General features: G+C 37.4%; 1 protein-coding gene across 1 annotated transcript in view; it reads left to right on the forward strand.

Moving 5' to 3' along the window:
* The first annotated feature begins 1,280 nt into the window (after positions 1 to 1,280).
* Positions 1,281 to 19,001, forward strand: part of src (v-src avian sarcoma (Schmidt-Ruppin A-2) viral oncogene homolog) — a 62,520-nt gene continuing 44,799 nt past the window's right edge. The window contains 1 exon segment of the mRNA XM_048179049.1: positions 1,281 to 1,720. The gene's annotated coding sequence lies outside the window, so the exon portion shown is untranslated.

Below are 19,001 nucleotides of genomic sequence, written 5' to 3' on the forward strand. Positions count from 1 at the left end.
TTTTGATTAAATCCTATGGCTCAGTGAGGACTGCATAGGCAGCAATGCCATTGTAAATCTCAAGATCCATAAAGGTACTAAAAACATATTTAAATCAGTTCATGTGAGTTCAGTGGTTTTACCTTAATATTATAAAGCGACGAGAATACTTTTTGTGCGCCAAAAAAAACCAAATAATGCTTTTCAACAATATCTTGTGCTGGCCGATTTCAAAACACTGCTTCAAAGCTTTACGAATCGAATCAGTGATTCGGATCTCCTATCAAACGGCTAAACTGCTGAAATCACGTGACTTTGGCGCTCCGAATCACTGATTCGATTCGAAGCAGTGTTCTGAAATCGGCCATCATGAGATATTGTTGAAAAGTCGTTATTTTTGGCACACAAAAAATATTCTTGTCGCTTTATAATATTAAGGTAGAACCATGAAGTCACATGAACTGATTTAAATATGTTTTTAGTACCTTTGTGGATCTTGAGATTTACAATGGCTTTGCTGTCTATAGAGGCCTCACTGAGCCATCAGATTTCATCAAAAATATCTTAATTTGTGTTCCGAAGATGAACGAAGGTCTTACGGGTGTAGAACGACATGAGGGTGAGTAATAAATGACATATTTTCATTTGTGGGTGAACTAACCCTTTCATGTTTGTCCTGAGTTTTTGTTGCATTTACACTATTCTGACCAGCAGGCGTCACCAGCGTGTGGCGTTTCGAACGCTTTAAAACAGTGAATCATTTTGCAAAGCAATTGGTTCAATTGATTCGAAGCTTCGAAAAGCTTCGTTTCTCCCATCACAAATTGTTCGTGTTACATTTTGGTTTTTTTTTACTTAAAGCTGTCACGCTTCAAAACCGATACTTAAGTGAACGGGAGTCATTCACTTAAATGATTCATTCGCAATTTCAAAAACGAAAAGCTTGCGTACACCACATTTATTTATTTACATTTTTGACAGAATAGATTATGTAAACCGTATGAAATTGTATTTTTTCTTTTCTTCTTTATTTATTTATTTCGCACCGAGGAATCTCAAAATGACGTTAAGGGTGCCCCAGATCCAGCAATAGGTGGCCCAGTTACCTTAAATTCTCTACAGAGTCACGCTGAACCCCATTCCAGGCCATCTCTCTCTCTCTCTCTCTCTCTCTCTCTCTCTCTCTCTCTCTCTCTCTCTCTCTCTCTCTCTCTCTCTCTCTCTCTCTCTCTCTCTCTCTCTCTCTCTCTCTCTCTCTCTCTCTCTCTCTCTCTCTCTCTCTCCTGTCGATGCAGACTTGTCTCTGCTAGTCAAGTGTAACGTAGTAAAACAGTGTCACGTCAAAGCGCCCTGCCCTCCCTGTTTTCCCACCATCTCATATGGGTGTCATGGGTTTGACTCCCCCTTCGGCCGTGTGCTATTTCTCAGGGACGCAACACGCTACTGCAGCTTATCCAGGCAACTGATCATTCCCGATCGCTTTTGATCGTGACGTTGGATATATTAATTGTTACCGGCGTGAAGATGACTCGTGCAGCTGTGCGCGTTCCCACGCAACCTCAGTCATGAACGCGCACTGAACACTCCGTTTCATTTCGTCTATTAGAGCTGCTAAACATGATCGACTATGGAAAGCTGAGCCTCGTTCATTCATAGACCGAAAACAGTCAATCAAAGGTCATTCAGAGCAACCTGAAAACAAAAGGATTTTATTCACACCACATTTGTGGTTCTCGACAAGGTGAGTACGAACGCCTTGTTTTATGTCATATATGTTTTTTGTAAAGCGTTGAGATTGAAAATAGAGCTCAAGGGGATTTTAGTCAGATTTCCAGTTCATAGAATAAATAAAAGGTCTGTTATATTGTTTAAAATAAAGGTGCGAGCTCAATATTTTCCCGTCGTGTTTATAAATCCGGGTATTTTTTTCTCCGATCCACCGGTTTAAATGGACTGTTAGATTGTGTCTCAACGAAAACAAATGATCGCGATATTTTCCATTTAAATCAATTAAAATTCGTGTGATTGTTTGTCTGCCATATTCACACAAATAAATCAATAATGTGGTGAGATGTTACAAATGACTAACTACCCGAAGTCCTGTCAAGGACTAGAAGGACTAGTCTGAAATAATATTTTATTTTATTTTTATTTATTTATTTATTTATTTTGTCCGTCAAACCTGGACTGGATCTCCCTGTAGTAAAAGGAATGACAAATCAGGGTTTTTTTTAATCTACTATGTCAATTTCTTCTACACAGTATTATTGAGATCAAATCTAGAGCTTCTCAGATGTTTCTCCTGAGGAAAAATACACCAGTGATTTCCTCTTGCAGATCTCAACAATGTCTCAAACTGTGATCTATCTATCTATCTATCTATCTATCTATCTATCTATCTATCTATCTATCTATCTATCTATCTATCTATCTATCGCACAAGGCTGTGAAACGCTTCGGTGAACTAAAGAGAAGTTCTCGCCTGCTTTGTTGGCAATACTTAAGATTATGGTTCTCCCACACAAGATGACTCAAATCTCTAAATATTGAGTTTGCCATAAGGCATGAGTGTTTGAATCCTATTTTAGACATCTTTAAAGTTAAGAAAAACATAATCTGATTGAATCATGCCAACAAACTCTCATGGCAATTTCAAAATATTTTACTTTTTAGCTAATTTGTATGCTCTCATTTGTACATTTTTGTGCGATCTGGTTATGCTTGAGAGTGGATCTTCATGCCTAGTCTTTTTCTAAAAATCTTACATTTCCATATGAACCAACACATGCCAAATCTCCACCTTGTAAAACAGGTTTTTATAAGATTGGGTTGGTCATTTTTAGTCTTCTTAGATATGTAGATCGTATTGTAATGTCCTCTAGCGTACTCACGTTTTCCTTTCCATACAGTGTTGTTTCTGTTGCAATACTTTACAGTAGATGTTTAAGGAGATTTACATTAACACATTTCTAAAGACATATTCCCTGTACAGAAGTGTTCTCTATTTAGAGCCTTGGAAATCATATCAGGAGAGTTTGAGCCTAGAACTAAGCTATAATTTGTTAGTTTACCACTTCTTGGTAGAAAGACCTCGCCCACACTTGCTGTCCTCAGAGTGTTTCGTTTTCCCAGCCTCCTCATTCTTCGTGGTGAAATGCACTTAGGTAAGTGAAAGTGAGAGTGTGGTTTGTGCTCAACAAATCAACCCTGGTTTGAATCTGTGAAGGGCTGGAGAGTATCATCAACCATCAGTTGACCGTTTAGGTCTTTAGTAGGAGAAATCAAGCACAACAATGGCTGAATACTGAGCGAGGCAGCTCACAGTGCCTGGTAAAGCAGCCATATTTTGTGTTTATCTTTGGGTTTTGCCTTCTCTGTTGACTTATGTTTAATTTTAATAACTTCCAGTTCTGTTGTCATACATCCTGGTTATCACTGGCACTTTGCCAGTTGAGTCTTTGCCAAAGAGTCTCAATGTCAGAGTTAATTCAAGGGTTTAGCAGAGTGGATTCAACGTGCAATTGTGTTTTTTCATCAAAGTAGGTGTGCGTATGTTTATTTAGACCATTTTATCATCCGCCATGTTAACTTGAAAACGATATAGAGAAACAATATCGTTGGGATCACTTTCAGAATGATTTTTCCCAGCTGTTGAACAATGAAACACTGACAGCCAATCGGAATCCATTCTAGTTGAAGGGCTTGCGCATTTTAAATGGCAGACGTCATTGCGGAGAAGTTAATTGCCGAGGTCCAGAAAATTCACCACTGTTTGACAAGTCAAACCCCCTTTTCAAGGCTACTTTAAAGAAATTGGATATATGGAAAACAATCGGTCATACCTTCGGAATAAATGGTGAGAAGTATTAACGATGAGATCATTATGACAGGCTAGCAAACAGTGTAACATTTAAAAAAAAAAAAAAAACTTGTTTGGAGCAAGTGGTGGTTCTAGTTGTCTCAATAATTGCATCATCAGGTTCTGCTCTCCTATTGGTTTTTGATTTGACAGTTGTCATAGGAGGAGCCTCAACTTCTTCTGGGAATAGTCATGGCCTAATGGTTAGAGAGTCAGAGTGCTAACCCGAAGGTTGCAGGTTCAAACTGCAGCCAAAATCGTACAATGTGAACCTGGCTTAAAGGGGTCATGAACAGAGAAATCAAATTTTCCTTGAGTTTTTGATATATATGAGGTGATCATACAATGAGAATATCCTAGAAGTTTCAGAACTCAAAACTTCCTTGTTAGTCCAAAAACAGCTTTTAATGTTACCAGACCCACCGAACAACTCGTCCTGGAATGTGCCTATTTAAGACGCACTAGATAGGTGAAAGACTGCCTCTGCAGAAGAAAATCAAAGCCTACTTCACTATTGCAACTTTGGCCCTGCCCACTGGCATTAGTGAGATGAGGAAGAGAGAAAAGAGCACAGGATCACTCACTGGACTAAAAATAAGCACCTTCCAAAGGGTCCTAATGCTAGGAATGTGGTTATTTTATTTATTTTCAACAATGTGAATGTCTCAGTTGAGCTTTATTTATTTTTTATTCGGTACATTTCACTGTGGATTCTTTGGTAAATCAATTGCATTACGGCGCAGGCTTTGCAAACAGACGTTTATGATATGGACTCGACAGTAATGCAACAACATGTAAGTAACTGTTAATTCTAATGCCTGAGCTGTGACCAGTTATTTCTGATTTGTAATGATTCATGTACAGTCAGATGTTCTTTGTGTCAGTAAATCAAACCAGTGACTAAACGTTCAACTTCACATTGTTTCTCTTAGTAGGATGAAAATAATCTGTTATATAAATTATAAATAGAAAGCGATTAAAAAACATTCCCTTTGCAATCGCTGGAGCTGTCAATCAAACAGCGTGAGTTTATCAAATAATCTCTTAATTACAGTGTGTTTGCACTGTTAGATATGATGAAAGTATTCGTTAGTGTGCAGAAATCGAGGTGCAATAACGAGTTTGCTGCATCCATGTGCTCTAACATGTGATCGGCTACATGTTCATCACTGCAACCTTTCATGCCACAATCTAAATATAATGCTATAGATCTAAACATAAATAAACACTTTACACGATTAGTAAACCTTGAGAGCTGTAATAGTAAAAACATGCTAAAAGTTTTCAAGAGAGTAATACTTAGTTATTTCATATGCAAAGAGTGAGCAGTGGGTGTTTACACTGAAGTCTCACAGCAGACACGCCCCTTAAAACAGAGCGTTCAAATCAGACGGCTAAAATCAGGGTAGGAAAAATGCCTTTTATATCTAAATTATAACAATTTTTCATTTAAAGGTGCCCTCGAATGAAAAATTGAATTTATCTTGGCATTGTTAAATAACAAGAGTTCAGTACATGGAAATGACATACAGTGAGTCTCAAACTCCATTGTTTCCTCCTTCTTATATAAATCTCATTTGTTTAAAAGACCTCCGAAGAACAGGCGAATCTCAACATAACACCGACTGTTACGTAACAGTCGGGATCATTAATATGTACGCCCCCAATATTTGCATATGCCATCCCATGTTCCCAACATTATAAAAGGCATTAGACAAGGGCAGCCAGTATTAACGTCTGGATGTGCAGAGCTGAATCAACAGACTAGGTAAGCAAGCAAGAACAACAGCGAAAAATGGCAGATGGAGCAATAATAACTGACATGATCCATGATATCGTGATGGTTTTAGTGATATTTGTAAACTGTCTTTCTAAATGTTTCGTTAGCATGTTGCTAATGTACTGTTAAATGTGGTTAAGTTACCAACGGTTATTACTGTATTCACGGAGACAAGAGGCGTCGCTATTTTCATTTTTAAACACTTGCAGTCTGTATAATGCATAAACACAACTTCATTCTTTATAAATCTCTCCAACAGAGGAGCATTAGCCGTTAGCCACGGAGCACTATCAAACTCATTCAAAATCTGAAGTAAACAATATAACAGTATACAATACTCACATAATCCCACGCTTTGTAAAGATCCATTTTGAGGGTTATAATAGCTGTGTAAACTTTGTTAAGGCACTGTTCAAGGCAAGCGTGAGCTCTGTGGGCGTGGACCACGGGATTTAAAGGGGCCGCAGCATAAAATCGGCGCGTTTATAATGATGCCCCAAAATAGGCAGTTAAAAAAATTAATAAAAAAAAATCTATGGGGTATTTTGATCTGAAACTTCACAGACACATTCAGGGGACACCTTAGACTTATATTACATCTTTTAAAAACATAATCTAGGGCACCTTTAAAAATCATACTAACAGTATAAGTGCACCACAGGAAACATTATAAAACAATGAAACAATGCAATTCATGACCCCTTTAACACGAGACTTAAGAGTTGCATTTTCAGTAAACAGTACTTCAGAACATCTGATAACTTCAAGGTATTCCCTAAATCTGTCGTACTAGAGTTTATTCCAATGAGCTGTTTATCCCATAGTGATTTGGAGCAATTAGCTAATGCATCCTTGTCTTCAGTAGTGTTCATCTGTTGTTTCTCTGCATTGCCCGTGGCTGTTGATGCTCCTTATGGGTGCTTTCATGAGAAGGGACTGATGCTCTTAATTAGACGTGCTCATGGCAGCATTGAGGGCTCTCGAAGAGGGGGCCCGGATCCCGTGAAGTGGCCTTAATGCTTTTTGGAATTCTGTGAATGCCTTTTAGTGAAAGCCGTGAAAGTTTAAGTCTGTTTCAAATGAGATCATTGGAAAAGCAGCTCTTTAAGGCAAAATTCCTGTTAATTGGTAACGTGCCGACGCAGTGGGGCCTTTGTCCTCCTCTCACTGGGACCCTCTGTCCGTGAACAGTGATACACTCGGCTTTGGGCTCCTTTATGAATGACGCACTTGTTTCTGTTGACTGGCTTTGAGAATTGGCATGCAATAAAAAGTGGCTTCATCTTTAGAAATGCTATTATGTGAACGAGAGAGGCATGATTCGAGAGACGGAAAGAAATAAGAGGACAACATAGAATGCTCTTAGCCTGATATTTCGGGAAGCTGCTTGACCAAATTATTTATAAACAAAATATTTCTAATCTACCCGAAATCATATATGCTGGGTTAAAAACAACCCAGGTTGAGCTGAAAATGGACAAACCCAGCAATTGGGCTGTTTTAACCCAGCGGTTGGGTTAAATGTTTGCCCAACATGCTGGGTAGTTTTATTTTACTCAACTATTGTTTAAAAATTACTGTATTGTTTGCTTAAAATGAACCCAAAGTATGTTGGAAATGAACATTTTTAAATATGCTTAATGAATAATAATTAAAAAATAAAAAAAATTTAAATTGCTTATTAATAAATGTTCACCTTTTGATTATTATTGTTGCCTCTAGTGATTATGTGTCTGATTTTTAATTTCCAACCTATAACTAAACAGTAGATGAGTTAAATAAAACTGCCCAGCAAATATTTAACCCAACCACTTGGTTTGTCCATTTTCAACCCAACTTGGGTTGTTTTTTTAGAGTGTAGTGTTGAAACACAGCAAACTCTATCACCTTCTCTTTTATATGTGTATACACTCTTGACATGAGAGTACAATAGACCCTGATGCTGTTCACATGTGATTTAACAAGCACCACATTTTGTGTGATTGGCAATGAAATTTGCATTTTTAATGGTCACGCTATCGGCCTCTCTGGGTTTGGACAATACAGCCGAGATTTGCTGTGGCCACCCACAGATCTTGTTAATTTTTAATGCAGCAGACGGCTAACTTACGTCGTTGCGTGTAGCTGCCTCTCCATGTTCTGTTGCTCTGTCCCAGTTATGCATCTAAGTGGATCCTACCAATGCTCAAGGATTTGTAAATACCATTTTTCCACACAATATTGGTTGCTTTCACACTGAATATGAAGTCACGGCGACCATTGATGGAGCTAAAGACATTCGTTTGCATGTTTTATATATATATAGACCAACAATTGAATTATTTGCGCTTTGACAGTAAGTGCTTTGAAATTTATCACTGAAGGTATTGCATTTATTCCAAAGCTTTGATGACTCATTATAAGGAGATGCACCTTCCCTGAGACTGGTTTGCCAATCTGACAACACACTCAACGTTAGCTGTTGGACTGCCATTGAGCTTGAAACTATATTGTGGGATGACCAATACCATAGCCCAAAAACATCCTCTTAATCAATTCATGAGAGTCAATAGCTTGAATTATCGTCACTCAGTGTGTCAGAGAGCCGTTTTTGGTCACAGGAAAGAGTTTGAAGTGGATGACCCCGCCGAACTCTCACCACTGTGGACCCATCTGTCCACATCTGATGTCATTTGAATGGAGGACATGGCGGTGGTGGTCCGTTCGGGGGAACACAGCGCTACTGTGTCCACACAGAGTTCAGGGCCACTTCCTGTCAACCCGGCGAGCGAGGCCACAGATGCTTCACGTCTCGTTTCAATCCTCCCTCTGTTCTCTCCTTCCGTTTTGTGACAGGAAAATAAGGATGGATGGGGTTTTTTTATTATTAAATAGGACTGTATGATTATGAAGTGCCACTCAGCTCAGCCATTGATATGGCCGCTTGAACAGGCTTTGTGCACCCGTCCAAATAATATCTGAATGCTGTTTACTGAAAGCTGAAGATGGGTTTTTATGGGTTTTTTTTTTTTTTTCTCTCCAGTTAAATCGATTTTTATCTGTCCATAAATTTTATCTCAAAAATAGCTTCTCTATGGAGTCATGGCTTGATGTTTTAGCTGTTTGCAGCATGTTCACCCAAAAATGAAATTTCTTTCATCAATTACTTACTATCATGTCGTTCCAAACCTGTAAGACCTTCATTCATCTTCAGAACACAAAAAGATATTTTTGATGAAATCTAAGTTTTTTTTTATCCCCATAGAAAGCAACGTAATTACCGTCATTCAAAGTCCAGAAAGGTATTAAAGACATTAGTCCATGTGACTACAGTGGTTCATTCAATTCAGACTTTATATCTCGCAACTAGCAATTCAGACTTCATATCTCGCAATTCAGACATTATAACTCGCAATTCAGACTTCATATCTCACAATTCAGACTTCATATCTCGCAATTCAGACATTATAACTCGCAATTCAGACTTTAGAACTCGTAATTCAGACTTTAGAACTCGCAATTCAGACTTTAGAACTCGTAATTCAGACTTTAGAACTCGCAATTCAGACTTTAGAACTCACAATTCAGACTTTAGAACTCGCAATTCAGACTTCATAACTTGCAAGTCAGACTTCATATCTCGCAATTCAGACTTCATATCTCGCAATTCAGACATTATAACTCGCAATTCAGACTTCATATCTCGCAATTCAGACATTATAACTCGCAATTCAGACTTTAGAACTCGCAATTCAGACTTTAGAACTTGCAATTCAGACTTTAGAACTCGTAATTCAGACTTTAGAACTCGCAATTCAGACTTTAGAACTCGCAATTCAGACTTTAGAACTCGCAATTCAGACTTTAGAACTCGCAATTCAGACTTTAGAACTCGCAATTCAGACTTCATATCTCGCAATTCAGACTTCATATCTCGCAATTCAGACTTCATATCTCGCAATTCAGACATTATAACTCGCAATTCAGACTTCATATCTCGCAATTCAGACATTATAACTCGCAATTCAGACTTTAGAACTCGCAATTCAGACTTTAGAACTCGCAATTCAGACTTTAGAACTCGTAATTCAGACTTTAGAACTCGCAATTCAGACTTTAGAACTCGCAATTCAGACTTTAGAACTCGCAATTCAGACTTCATAACTCGCAATTCAGACTTCATATCTCGCAATTCAGACTTCATATCTCGCAATTCAGACTTTAGAACTCGCAATTCAGACTTTAGAACTTGCAATTCAGACTTTAGAACTCGCAATTCAGACTTCATAACTTGCAATTCAGACTTCATATCTCGCAATTCAGACTTCATATCTCGCAATTCAGACTTTAGAACTCGCAATTCAGACTTCATAACTCGCAATTCAGACTTCATATCTCGCAATTCAGACTTTATATCTCGCAATTCAGACTTTAGAACTCGCAATTCAGACTTCATATCTCGTAATTCAGACTTTATATCTCGCAATTCAGAGTTTATATCTCGCAATTCAGGGTTTATATCTCGCAATTCAGACTTTATAACTCTCAATTCAGACTTTATATCTTGCAATTCAGACATTATAACTCGTAATTCAGACTTTATAACTCGTAATTCAGACTTTATAACTCGTAATTCAGACTTTATAACTCGTAATTCAGACTTTATAACTCGTAATTCAGACTTTATATCTCGCAATTCAGACTTTATAACTCTCAATTCAGACTTTATATCTTGCAATTCAGACATTATAACTCGTAATTCACACTTTATAACTCGTAATTCAGACTTTATAACTCGTAATTCAGACTTCATATCTCGCAATTCAGACTTTAGAACTTGTAATTCAGACTTTATAACTCGTAATTCAGACTTTATATCTCGCAATTCAGAGTTTATATCTCGCAATTCAGACTTTATAACTCTCAATTCAGACTTTATATCTTGCAATTCAGACATTATAACTCGTAATTCAGACTTTATAACTCGTAATTCAGACTTTATAACTCGTAATTCAGACTTTATAACTCGCAATTCAGACTTTATATCTCGCAATTCAGACTATAACTTGCAATTCGGACTTTATAATTCGCGATTCTTTGAAAAAAGTCAGAATTGTGAGATATAAACACGCAATTTCGAGAAAATGAGTCAGAATTGTGAGATAAAAAGTCACAATTACCTTTTTTATTTTTTATTTCATGGTGGAAACAAGCTTCCATAGTAGTGTCCTTATGGATACTGGTATACACTATAAAAATGATTTTATGAAAGTTGCAAATAGTTTATATACCATATTTTTCTCCAGTGTATGTGATAATAAATTTTTTTTGACAGCAGACTTTATGATATTTATGATGACAGGAAGACTAATAGGCTATTCATTGATTCCTCCTGTGCAAGATCCCATTTCACCTCACTGTCTGGGTGTCGTGGTTGGTGAGGGCTGTTATCTTGCGTTCATATGCCCACATCATTCAACATGGAAAAATAGCGCATGTCTCAATTGTGCATGTGAACAGCCGGGTACGCTTGAGGGATGTTTTATGTAGAGATGAAGTTTTTGTAGGTTTTCGTTTCATCTGGGAGTTCGGAAGACGCGAGGGAAAACGCTAGCGTTAGGTTCACTCAGTTCACAGTCTACTTAATATTAATTTGTGCATAAATATTAATGAGGTTTTCTCATTATCTCCCAATCCTTAAGGAAAATGCTTGGTGGCATCCTGATTTAAAAGACAAACCAAAACCTAAAAATCCCAAACTTCTCAGAATCACATGCATGCGCGGCAGACGTTTGTGACCACTGTGGAATTTCCCTTTAAATGTGAGCGCACCGGCTTCGTTTCAAAGGAAGTTGTTTTCTTGGTGGTGACTGGCAGTGCCATTTGAATATTTAAACAGTACTGTGAGCTGTAATGGAAATCGCTTTGCTGTTTGGTCGCTGGTATGGAAATGTGGAGGGTCAGAGGCTGTTATGTTTGATGGCTGGATGAATCATGGGTCATCTACAGGGCATTTGATTGCCGCTCTGATTTATCCTTGGCTGTTGTTTTGATGCACATGAAGGAAGCATCACCAAGCTTGTGGCTTCTTCTGCCCCTTCAGTGAACGAGAAGACTCAGAAGTCTTCTTTCTTTAGTCATGTCTGTTTCCTCTCTTCATTTCTGGAGGAAGTTTAGAGGGGACAGAATGTGGAACCTAGTCTATTTTCCAAGTGATCAGGAATCAGCTGATTCTGAGTGTTCGCTGTACCGATGCGTCGTGTCCTGACTTGTTTGCAGAATGTGACTAGAGCTGCAAAATCACTGAAGACATGAAGAGGCAGATATAGACCCGACCACAGCAGTACAGTGCCGAAAGTCATTTAGTGTTTTATAAAATACAGACTATTTCAAAGCAGCTTCACATTATTAAACAGGAAAATAACAGTGTTAGAGGTGTAAAATTCATAATTTATTAAACAAATTAAATTTCAGCTATAAGCAGCTCTACAGAAGACAATAGTGTTGTTATTCAGCTTTATTTAGTTCAATGTTGATTCAGCTCAATAACAGTATAGTTGTAGTTCACCCAAAAATGAAAATTATACCATGATTTACTCAGATATGACTGTCTTCTTTCAGACGAACACAATCGGAGATATATCTAAAAAAATATCCTGGCTCTTCCAAGCTTTATAGTGGTAGTGAAGGGGAAGCTGTCTTCAAGCCAAAAATAAATGCATCCATCCATCTTAAATATAATCCATACAGCTCCAGTGGGTTAATAAAGGCCTTCTGAAGCAAAGCGATACATTTTTGTACGAAAAATATCCATATTTAAAACTTTAAAAATGTAAAAATATTTAAATTAACTATAATAATTACTGTAGCTTCCGGCAGACGGCCGTATGCATCGATTTGCAGTGGAAGAGTATCCTCTGACCCGAAGCATGACGTAATGACAAACGCGGAAGCGCAGAGGAGAGAGCAAAACAAAACACCGGTCACGAATTAGAAGTCTAAAACGAAAATTTCATACATCGCTTTAGGGGTTACTCTTGTGGCACAAGTCGACTTGCGCAATATGTGTGCGGTCGTCTGCCGAAGGCTAGTTATTTTAGTTCATAAAGTTTTAAATGTGGATATTTTTCTAACAAAAACACGTCGCTTCACTTTAGAAGGCCTTTATTAACCCCCTGGAGCCGATAATATACTAATAATATTGCAATCGATAATATTACTGAATATGAACCCCATTTTTCCATCAAACTTTTCAGATTTTTAGTAATATTATATAAACTAGTGCATGGCCAATATGGATTTTTCAGAGTTTGATGGCAATATATAAAGATCAAGCTGGCTAACACTTCCATCAGTGGGTTAGGCAAGTAAGGTTATCAGACGATAATTAAACGATGATATATGTCTCAATAGAAGCCATAAGTTGTGGTGTTTTCACCTTCATTTATAAAAATTGTGTTTAGCATCAGAATTAGTGTCCCTTTAAGCTCCAACAGTAGAACATGACGTTGAAAACTCCAAGGTCATGGGTTTAATTCCCAAGGAATGCATGAATTGATCAAATGCAGTGCTTCCCACACATAGACTTCATTTGGGTCGGCTGCCCAGGTATAATAACGGCCGCCCAAGTATATTGGAGACACATTTCTTTTTGGCATTATTGGTATTTTGGTTACACAATAAATTGTATTTAATTTGATTTCCATTTAATTCATATTAAATTATTGTAGTCTCCCCCACAGGAAGAAAAGACTAAGAACATTATTTGACACAAATTATTTATTATATAAATTTTACTAGTAAAATCTGTGTCCCATTCACTGAGAGAGACACTATATGACAGCAAGGAGAGCATAGGAAAAGGATAACCATTTAAATGCTGTAATTTTGCATAATTTACAATGCATAATAATGCATAATATTAGTATGTAATTAAATGTAATAGTATGCTATGTAATTAAAATTAAATGAATAAAAATAATGTTAAAAATCACACATTATTTGTTTGTCACATGTAGTAGACCATTTTTGTGCTGTGGGTAATAGGAGGATTTTTCACCCGGCTACCACCACAAGTATATTTCAAACCTGTGGGAAGCACTGAAATGTATACTTTCAATGCAATGCAAGTAGTTTTAAATAAAAGCGTTTTCCAAATGCATTAATGTAATGTTAAATGTACTTCTGCACTATACTACGAGATTGTGTTATGAGTATTCTATATGAGGATTGTGTTCACATCATGCATTTGAAATGGCATTTCAACAGCAAATGCTCCTATGTTGCATCTGAGATGAAACCACCCTTGAAGGTTCATACAGTAGATGGTTGAGTACATTGTATAATGTGAGTAAAGAGTGTATAGTACGTCATTTGGTGTGCCAGATTACCCACAGTCCTAAAGTGAGATCCACCATTTAGAGAAGTCGCTGTGAGAACTGTGGTAAGCTCTGCTGTGGTGAATTATTGAGGGCTACAGTAGGTTGTCTCTTTTTAGGTACTTTTTACAACAAATCAAATGTTGTCGTTCATCTCGGATCTGGTATTTTGGTTAAAGATTTAGAAGTCTTTGTCATTTTTGAAATGGCAGTGGAAAAACCAATGTTGGGCATTTACTATAGATATCTGTTAATTTGGCAGATGAATCCACCTTATTTTTTGTTACTTGAATGTATCTGACTTCCGGTGTCAGCCACTTCCAGTTACTGTAGCTGTACAAAAACAGTCCGAATGAATCTGAAGTCTCGCACATTCTCAGAAATAGCTTATTTCCGCGTTGCAAAGAGAAATGGTTCTTGAGACATTTGGCTATATTCACTCATATTGTAAAACACATTCTTGGTAAATGATAGAGAAGACATTCCTGACTCAAAGGAAAGCAGAGACTGATAGCAAGCATGGAATGTGTGCCTTATGGGCTCATCTCTGTGACTTCAACCTGCCCTGGGTGTGTGAGAGATTGAGAGTTGTCAGGACTCGTCCCTTCATGCAGCCTGCATTCCTGACCTGCTGCAGGGATGAGTGATCAGCCAAAATGCTGAACATACAGATTTTGAAAGAAGTCTCTTAAGGCCTGTTCACACCAAGAAAGATAACTACAAAGATAATGATGGGATTCAAAGGGACGTAAATTTCTGGAAAATGTCCAGTAAATTTCTGGAAAATGTCCAGTAAATTTCCGGAAAATGTCCAATAAATTTCCGGAAAATGTCCAGTAAATTTCGGGAAAATGTCCAGAATTTCCAGGGAATTTCTGGAAAATTTACAGATTTTTATGAAATTCTGGAAATTTTACGGAAATTTGCTGAAAGTTTTCCTGAAATTTACCGGACATTTTCTGGAAATTTACCGCTTTGCATCCTAAGTGTCTATACCAGCGAACGATTGGCTGTAAGTGTTTTTCTCATTCATCAACTGGAAAAGAATCGCTCTGAAAATGATTTCAATGATATCATTCCTCTGTGCCGTTATCGTTATGATTTGTGGTGTGAACTTGGATAATTTTTTAATATTTAGAAAAAATTTTATCTTCATTGTTATATTTATCATCCTTGGTGAGAATGGGCATTTATTCTTACCAAAGGCTCCATTTATTTTATCAAAAATAAAACTGTACTATTTTGAAATATTATTACAATTTAATATATCTATATTTGAATTTAAAATGTAATCTATTCCTGTGATCAAAGCAGAATTTTTAGCATCATTACTGCAGTCTTCAGTGTCACATGATCCTTCAGAAATCATTTTAATTTGCTGATTTGATGCTCAAGAAACATTTACTATCAGTCAGTGAGAGAAAACGCCATTGGTTCTTGGATGTCATGTGACTGATTGTGATGGCAAGTCTGAATATTGAAAATGAGGAATGCAGAATATGTGCATAATTTGTATAGGCTTTGTAAGTAGTTGTATGCAAAATGACCCATTTCTTCAACCCTTTCGCACTCACGTCTTGCACAGGAAAATGCGAGCTCTGAATCATTGGGAATTAAAGCAAATCAGAAGCTATTGACCTTAAGTCAAAACCGACATTCATGAAATGCTTCCTTCATGACAAAATTGGCTGAACAGAAGGATGCAGAAGGGTCATCTACGAGTTTCACATCAAAGAGTCCCTCTTCCTTAGAAGGGCTTAGACTTAGAGGTAACGCTTATCTCGTAATGTGCCGGCGGATAAATGTGATGCTCCATTTTTAATCTGCAAGCTCGTTCTCTTCGGCTGTGGTATCTTCATTCCAGGGGGCTTCACCGGAGAAAAAGAGAAAACGTGAGAAAGGATGATAGTGTTAACGTAATCTGTAATTTTGGAAAGTATAGCTCTGTCCACATGCTACATGTCTGGCTGTGAAAGAAACGGATGCGTCTTTTTTGCTTCTTTCTTTTTTCATGAAGGAAATCTTCAGGGGAAAGATAAACCCCAAAGGATCCATGTATCTCCTCCACTCTCTCACAGTATCTCTCGCACACACATCCCCCAGCCGCCCTTGTTTCTCTCTAATACTCCTGACCACAGATCTCGCTCTTTGCACACACACCATAACCATATTTAGATGCAGGAAAGAAGCGTGCTCGTGTGATTGTTTACAGATGACAGCAGGAGACTGTAGGAGCGTGACTCACTGGCGTCGCTGTAGGATCAAGAACGCTGAATGCAAATGCAATAACCCAGCCTATTAATTACAGGCACTGGTATGCATTTCAGCCATATGGCACAATGGTTGTTCGTTGCAGAGTCATATTTGTTGGTTTCCAGGGCTCACTGGTCATTTTAATTCATCACATCCTTATAAGGTGAATCTATGGAAGCTTGTTTCCACCACTGAATAAAAAATACAAAATGCATAATTGCGACTTTTTATCTCGCAATTCTGACTTTTTTTGATAAAATGATATGATAAAATGATAAAAACTCACAATTGCATGTTAAAAAGTCAGAAATGTGAGTTATAAAGTCAGAATTGAGAAATAAAGTCAAAATTGCAAGATATAAAGTCAGAATTGTGAGTTATAAAATTAGTATTGCTAGTAATAAAGTCAGAATTGAGAAATAAAGTCAGAATTGAGAAATAAAGTCAGAATTGAGAAATAAAGTCAGAATTGCTTGATATAAAGTCAGAATTGCGTGATATACAGTCGGAATTGCGAGAAATAAAGTCAGAATTGAGAAATAAAGTCAGAATTGAGAAATAAAGACAGAATTGCAAGAAATAAAGTCAGAATTGAGTTATAAAGTCAGAATTGCGTGATATAAAGTCGAATTTGTGAGAAATAAAGTCGGAATTGCGAGAAGTAAAGTCGGAATTGCGAGAAGTAAAGTCGGAATTGCGAGAAGTAAAGTCGGAATTGCGAGAAGTAAAGTTGGAATTGAGAAATAAAGTCGGAATTGCGAGAAATAGTCAGAATTGAGAAATAAAGTCAGAATTGCGTGATATAAAGTCAGAATTGCGAGAAATAAAGTCAGAATTGAGAAATAAAGTCAGAATTGAGAAATAAAGACAGAATTGCAAGAAATAAAGTCAGAATTGAGTTATAAAGTCAGAATTGAGTTATAAAGTCAGAATTGCGTGATATAAAGTCGGAATTGCGAGAAATAAAGTCGGAATTGCGAGAAATAAAGTCGGAATTGCGTGATGTAAAGTCGGAATTGCGAGAAGTAAAGTCGGAATTGCGAGAAGTAAAGTCGGAATTGCGAGAAGTAAAGTCGGAATTGCGAAATAAAGTCGGAATTGCGAAATAAAGTCGGAATTGCGAAATAAAGTCGGAATTGCGAAATAAAGTCGGAATTGCGAAATAAAGTCGGAATTGCGAAATAAAGTCGGAATTGCGAGAAACAGTCAGAATTGAGAAATAAAGTCGGAATTGAGAAATAAAGTCGGAATTGCGTGATATAAAGTCAGAATTGCGAGATATACAGTCAGAATTGCGAGAAATAAAGTCAGAATTGCGAGGAATAAAGTCAGAATTGCAAGGAATAAAGTCAGAATTACGTGATATAAAGTCAGAATTGCGAGTTATGAAGTCAGAATTGCGTGATACCGTGGGGGGTGGAATAGTTAAAATGTTTCAAACAGTTAAGAACATTTTTTTAAAGTTTCAGTTTTTGCTTCAGGACATTTCTTTACAGGTTTCGTGAGATTCCCCCAAGAACTGAGCTTTATCATGAAGTTCTCCTCAAGATATGTTGGCTCAGAGTTTAGAGAATGTGATATGTTTACACTGCGCACACATACTAACACCTCTTTGTGAGCTCTCTGTAGCCAAGAAAATGGTTTTGTTATGAAGCAGGTTTTATTTTTACACGGGCTTCTTACTTTCAGCATGAATTCCACCACGCTTTCGTGTCATCTAGTAACAAGACAGCTGGAAAGTGAATGATAAGTTTGGTAGGAATCATCTGGGCCATTTCCAAACTTCAGAACCTCTGAATAATGGTTAGTGCAGTTGTGTTGTTTTCATGATTGCTGCTTGTCTTAAACTGACACCTTAAAAATGCATGACCAATTGCGGTGTAACAATGCAGAGGAATCTATGCTGATAAAGCCATGTTTATTCATGCATGTGCCTATGTGATGTGTAATCCTGCCACACCTTTCATGCAAAGCAGCAATAATGCTGCTCAGATTTACTAGATATGCAGGACATTAATCAAAGGCAGGTACATGGTGTTTCAGAACATTTTACACTCGGCTCATCTGGACACATTGTAATTTGCATACCAGGTTAAATTCAGTGTAGCGAATGTCTTTTATGTTGCAGTTTAAAGTGCGTGATCTTATGTAGATTGCTGTTGGCACAATCAGGAAGACGTTTTCTGATTTTGCATGCAGATGTGCAGTTTTCACCCTCTATTAGAAATGTAACTACTGTATTTACATTCCAGACCGCAGAATGTCAGCCTGAGCAATGTCTTATCTAATACAAACATTGTGCGATATGAGATATTCCATCTATTTAAGTTTCCATGATCTGCTAAAATCCTGTTGCTGTTGTTAATATACTTTACTTTTAATGTGTATAGATGAAAAAGTTCATAGTTTGATTTGAGTATAAAAACTGTAGCATTTTCATATCGTTTTTGAGTGGTTTGACAATTCAGCTTCTGTCTTAACCAATAGCGTGAGTTCGGGACAGGTCTGTTTGGGAAACCTTTTTGGGAAACCAAAATTTACATAAACCCCGCCCCCAGGAACACACAACAAAGGGGGTGAGGCCATGTTGGGCTGCTTTAGAGAAGAGGAAAGGTGTTGTTGACATGCCTTCCTGAGTTGTAACATCAGTGTCGACTCCGGTTTGAACAATGTAAGGCTGAACACCGTTACTGACAATCCTCATTTTGGCTGCGTGAGATTCTGCAGCTTTGTTGTTGTTGAGCTGTTAAAGCTCCGCCCTCTTCTGGAAAGG

The sequence above is a fragment of the Megalobrama amblycephala genome, linkage group LG24, assembly GCF_018812025.1.
Source record: "Megalobrama amblycephala isolate DHTTF-2021 linkage group LG24, ASM1881202v1, whole genome shotgun sequence".
NCBI lineage: Eukaryota > Metazoa > Chordata > Actinopteri > Cypriniformes > Xenocyprididae > Megalobrama > Megalobrama amblycephala.